This window comes from Drosophila suzukii, chromosome 3, assembly GCF_043229965.1.
Source record: "Drosophila suzukii chromosome 3, CBGP_Dsuzu_IsoJpt1.0, whole genome shotgun sequence".
NCBI classification, from domain to species: Eukaryota; Metazoa; Arthropoda; class Insecta; order Diptera; family Drosophilidae; genus Drosophila; species Drosophila suzukii.
The window spans coordinates 59,546,875-59,552,928 of NC_092082.1; the positions used below are offsets into that span (position 1 = coordinate 59,546,875).

General features: G+C 34.0%; 1 long non-coding RNA gene across 1 annotated transcript in view; it reads right to left on the minus strand.

Annotated features, from left to right (window-relative positions):
- The window catches only part of LOC136117695 (uncharacterized), a 119,007-nt gene that overhangs the window by 107,011 nt on the left and 5,942 nt on the right, over positions 1–6,054 (minus strand). The gene's annotated exons all lie outside the window — the stretch shown is intronic.

The following is a 6,054-nucleotide window of genomic DNA, read 5'->3' on the forward strand; positions in this document are numbered from 1 at the left end:
CGTTCCTATGGCATTCAGAACTAATTAAAAAATGTTATTTCCAAGCGTATGAGGTTACATGTTAAAAAACACCGAAGCTATAATTTGTTTCATATTATTTTCCCACAAATTTTCCGATCGTTCCTATTAGGTCCGAAATTCAGAACTAATAAAAAAATGTTATTTCCAAGCGTATGAGGTTATATGTTAAAAAAGGAAGAACGCTATAGTCGATTACCTCGACTACCAGATACCGGTTACTCAGCTAAATAGAGATATGCAAGTAGCAAAGCGAGATTAAAATGCGCCACCTACCGGCGGTATACAGATTTAAGCGTTATGGGCGTTAGAGTGGGCGTGTCAATTTTTTTTTTGGACCAATCGAAATGTATTGACGAGACCAATACATTTCAGTTAAATTTTTTTATCTAGCATGAAAATTGTGGGCGTCACAGGTTTTCGCGATTTGTGGGCGTTAAAGTTAGCGTGGCAAACTTTTTTTGGGTCAAGCGATAGGAATTGATGAGAACAATACATTTCAGTTAAATTTTTCTATCTAGCATCTAAACTGTAGGAGCCACCGTTTTGGGCGGTTTGTGGGCGTTAGAGTGGGCGTGGCACTTTACTGAAACAAACTTGCGCTGCGTAAGAAGCTCAGGAATCTGCACGCCAAATCTCAATAGCCTAGCTCTCATAGTTTCCGAGATCTCAGCGTTCATCCGGACAGACAGACGGACATGGCTAGATCGACTCGGCTAGTGATCCTGATCGAGAATATATATACTTTATGGGGTCGGAAACGCTTCCTTCTGCCTGTTACATACTTTCCGACGAATCTAGTATACCCTTTTACTCTACGAGTAACGGGTATAAAAACACCGAAGCTTTAATTTGTTTCCCACCAATTTTCCGATCGTTCCTATGGCAGCTATATGATATAGTCGTCCGATAATAATAAAATTAAATTCGAAATTCAGAACTAATAAAAATTGTTATTTCCAAGTGTTTGAGGTTATATGTTAAAAAACAACGAAGCTATAATATGTTTCATATTATTTTCCCACCAATTTTCCGATCGCTCCTATGGCAGCTATATGATATAGTGTATCAGGTTGAGGTTATACGTTAAAAAACACCGAAGCTATAATTTGTTTCATATTATTTTCCCAACAATTTTCCGATCGTTCCTATGGCAGCTATATGATATAGTCGTCCGATAATAATAAAATGAAATTTGAAATTCAGAACTTATAAAAAATTGTCATTTCCAAGTGTATGAGGTTATATGTTAGAAAACAACGAAGCTATGATATGTTTCATATTATTTTCCCACCTATTTTCCGATCGTTCCTATGGCATTCAGAACTAATTAAAAAATGTTATTTCCAAGCGTATGAGGTTACATGTTAAAAAACACCGAAGCTATAATTTGTTTCATATTATTTTCCCACAAATTTTCCGATCGTTCCTATTAGGTCCGAAATTCAGAACTAATAAAAAAATGTTATTTCCAAGCGTATGAGGTTATATGTTAAAAAAGGAAGAACGCTATAGTCGAGTACCTCGACTATCAGATACCGGTTACTCAGCTAAATAGAGATATGCAAGTAGCAAAGCGAGATTAAAATGCGCCACCTACCGGCGGTATACAGATTTAAGCGTTATGGGCGTTAGAGTGGGCGTGGCAATTTTTTTTTTTGACCAATCTACAGGTATTGACGAGACCAATACATTTCAGTTAAATTTTTTTATCTAGCATGAAAATTGTGGGCGTCACAGGTTTTCGCGATTTGTGGGCGTTAAAGTTAGCGTGGCAAACTTTTTTTGGGTCAATCGATAGGTATTGATGAGAACAATACATTTCAGTTAAAATTTTCTATCTAGCATCTAAACTGTAGGAGCCACCGTTTTGGGCGGTTTGTGGGCGTTAGAGTGGGCGTGGCACTTTACTGAAACAAACTTGCGCTGCGTAAGAAGCTCAGGAATCTGCACGCCAAATCTCAATAGCCTAGCTCTCATAGTTTCCGAGATCTCAGCGTTCATCCGGACAGACAGACGGACATGGCTAGATCGACTCGGCTAGTGATCCTGATCGAGAATATATATACTTTATGGGGTCGGAAACGCTTCCTTCTGCCTGTTACATACTTTCCGACGAATCTAGAATACCCTTTTACACTACGAGTAACGGGTATAAAAACACCGAAGCTTTAATTTGTTTCCCACCAATTTTCCGATCGTTCCTACGGCAGCTATATGATATAGTCGTCCGATAATAATAAAATTAAATTCGAAATTCGGAACTAATAAAAATTGTTATTTCCAAGTGTATGAGGTTATATGTTAAAAAACAACGAAGCTATAATATGTTTCATATTATTTTCCCACCAATTTTCCGATCGCTCCTATGGCAGCTATATGATGTAGTGTATCAGGTTGAGGTTATACGTTAAAAAACACCGAAGCTATAATTTGTTTCATATTATTTTCCCACCAATTTTCCGATCGTTCCTATGGCAGCTATATGATATAGTCGTCCGATAATAATAAAATGAAATTTGAAATTCAGAACTTATAAAAAATTGTCATTTCCAAGTGTATGAGGTTATATGTTAGAAAACAACGAAGCTATGATATGTTTCATATTATTTTCCCACCTATTTTCCGATCGTTCCTATGGCAGCTATATGATATAGTCGTCCGATCTTGATAAAATTAAATTCAAAATTCAGAACTAATGAAAATATGTTATTTCCAAGTGTATGAGGCTATATGTAAAAAAACACCGAAGCTTTAATTTGTTTCCCACCAATTTTCCGATCGCTCCTATGGCAGCTATATGATATAGTCGTCCGATAATAATAAAATTAAATTTGAAATTCAGAACTAATAAAAAATGGTTATATCCAAGCGTATGAAGTTATATGTAAAAAAACACCGAAGCTATAATTTGTTCCCATAAATTTTCCGATCGTTCCTATGGCACCTATATGATATAGTCGTCCGATTTTGATGAAGTTAAATTCAAAATTCAGAACTAATAAAAAATTGTTATTTCCAACCGACTGAGGTTATATGTTAAAAAACACCGAAGCTATAATTTGTGTCATATTATTTTCTGACCAATTTTCCGATCGTTCCTATGGCAGCTAAATGATATAGTCGTCCGATTTTGATAAAATTAATTTCAGAATTCAGAAGTAATAAAAAAAAGTTATTTTCAAGCCTATGAGGTTATATGTTAAAAAACACCGAAGTTTTTATTTGTTTCCCACCAATTTTCCGATCGTTCCTATGGCAGCTAAATGATATAGTCGTCCGATAATAATAAAATGAAATTTCAATTCAGAACTAATAAAAAATTGTTATTTCCAAGCGTATAAGGTTATATGTTAAAAAACACCAAAGCTACAATTTGTTCATATTATTTTTCCACCAATTTTTCGATCTTTCCTATGGCAGCTATATGATATAGTCGTCCGATAATAATAAAATTAAATTTGAAATTCAGAACTAATAAAAAATGGTTATATGCAAGCGTAAGAAGTTATATGTTAAAAAAACACCGAAGCTATAATTTGTTCATATTATTTTCCCACAAATTTTCCGATTGTTCCTATGGCAGCTATATGATATAGTCGTCCGATTTTGATAAAATTAAATACAAAATTCTGAACTAATAAAAAAATGTTATTTCCAAGTGTATGAGGTTATATGTTAAAAAACACAGGAGTTATATTTGGTTCATATTATTTTTCCACCAATTTTCCGATCGTTCCTATGGCAGCTATATGATATAGTCGTCCGATAATAATAAAATGAAATTTGAAATTCAGAACTAATTAAAAATTGTTATTTCCAAGCGTATGAGGTTATATGTTATAAGACACCGAAACTATAATTTGTTTCATATTATTTTCCCACAAATTTTCCGATCGTATGGCAGCTATATGATATAGTCGTCCGATTATGATAAAATTAACTCCACAATTCAGAAATAACAAAAAAATTTTATTTCCAAGCATGAGGTTATATGTTAAAAAACAACGAAGCTATAATAGTTTCATATTATTTTCCCACCAATTTGCCGATCGTTCCTATGGCAGCTATATGATATAGTCGTCCGATTATGATAAAATTAAATTCGAAATTCAGAACTAATAAAAAATGTTATTTCCTTGCGTATGAGGTTATATGTTAAAAAACACCGAAGCTATAATTTGTTTCATATTATTTTCCCACCAAGTTTCCGAGCGTTCCTTTGGCAGCTATATGATATAGTCGTCCGGTTTTTTATTTCAAACCGAATGAGGTTAGATGTTAAAGAACACCGAAGATATAATTTGTTTCTTATAATTTTTCCACCAATTTTCTGATCGCTCCTATGGCAGCTATATGATATAGCCGTCCGATTATGATAAAATTAAATTCGAAATTCAGAACTAATAAAAAATTGTTATTTCCAAGCGTATGAGGTTATATGTTAAAAAACACCGAAGCTATAATTTGTTTAATATTATTTTCCCACCAATTTTCCGATCGTTTCTATAGCAGCTATATGATACAGTCGTCCAATAATAATAAAATTGAATTTGAAATTCAGAACTAATAAAAAATTTTTATTTCCAAGCGTATGAGCTTATATGTTAAAAAACACCGAAGCTATAATTTGTTTAATATTATTGTTAAAATATTCCAAATTTATATACATATATAGATAAGCACTCAATGTACTCATCCCTAATCGTGTAGTTCTCTAAGTCTTTGCCACCAGCGGTTGTGTCGCGGGTATTACTGAATAAAGTATATATAAATATTTTTATCTTACTACTCGATCCCCCGTCTGATTCACATCAATTATTTTCCCACCAATTTTCCGATCGTTCCTATGGAATTCAGAACTAATTAAAATATATTATTTCCAAGCGTATGAGGTAACATGTTAAAAGACACCGAAGCTATAATTTGTTTCATATTATTTTCCCACAAATTTTCTGATCGTTCCTATGGCTGCTATATTATATAGTCGTCCGATTTTGATAAAATTAAGTCCGAAATTCAGAACTAATAAAAAAAAAAAAAAAATTTCTGATATCAACAATTGTGACGAAAAATGATATTACATTCGATAAAATAAATATTAATTATGTATTAATATTAAATTTATGTATTCGGCACGCTACAGCAGAAGTTTTACGTGTAGGTAAATAAATATTTACTGTTGCGGGCCAAAATCATAAATTTACAAGAAAGTTTACAAAAATTCCACATTTTTATTTTGTTAAATATATAGGCGTGCGAAAAATTGTTTAAGTCGAACCATAGCTTAATAAGTTAAATTAGTTAGCTGAGTAGCTCCTGATAAATATTGTATATACCTTAAAGGATTGGAAACGCTTCCTTCTACCTGATACAAACTTTCTAACAAATACAATATACATGCGCTTTTACTCTATGAGTACAGGTTTACCATAAGAATTTTTGTGTGTTGGAGGTGCGACATAATGACATTTTGAATGCGTTAATGGGTGTGTTTGTTTAATTTCAGTGCAACCATAAGCGTCCATATGGTTCCGGGATGCATTTGCGTAAAAATTGTGGTCCATTTACACCTTTTGGTGGCCAACCTTTACCTTTATTAAGCAAACTTTGTTGTTAAGTGTCGTAAATTTTCATTGTATACAGAGAGAAAATAGAGAACAAGAGAAAACGCTATAGTCGAGTGCCTCGACTATCAGATACCCGTTAAAGGGACCAAGTGGATATGTTAGCAGCAAAGCGAGAAACTATGAGCGCCACAGTTTTGGGCGGTTTATTGGGCGTTGGAGTGGGTGTGGCACACTGACGAAACGAAATTGCGCTGCGCAGGAGTCTACATGCCCAATCCCAGTATTGCAGCTTTCATAGTTTCCGAGATCAGCGTTCATACGGACAGACGGTCAGACGGACAGGGCTAGATCGACTCGGCTAGTGATCCTGATCAAGAATATATACACTTTATGGGGTCGGAAACGATTCCTTCTACCTGTTACATGCTTTCCGACGAATCTAGTATACCCTTTTACTCTACGAGTA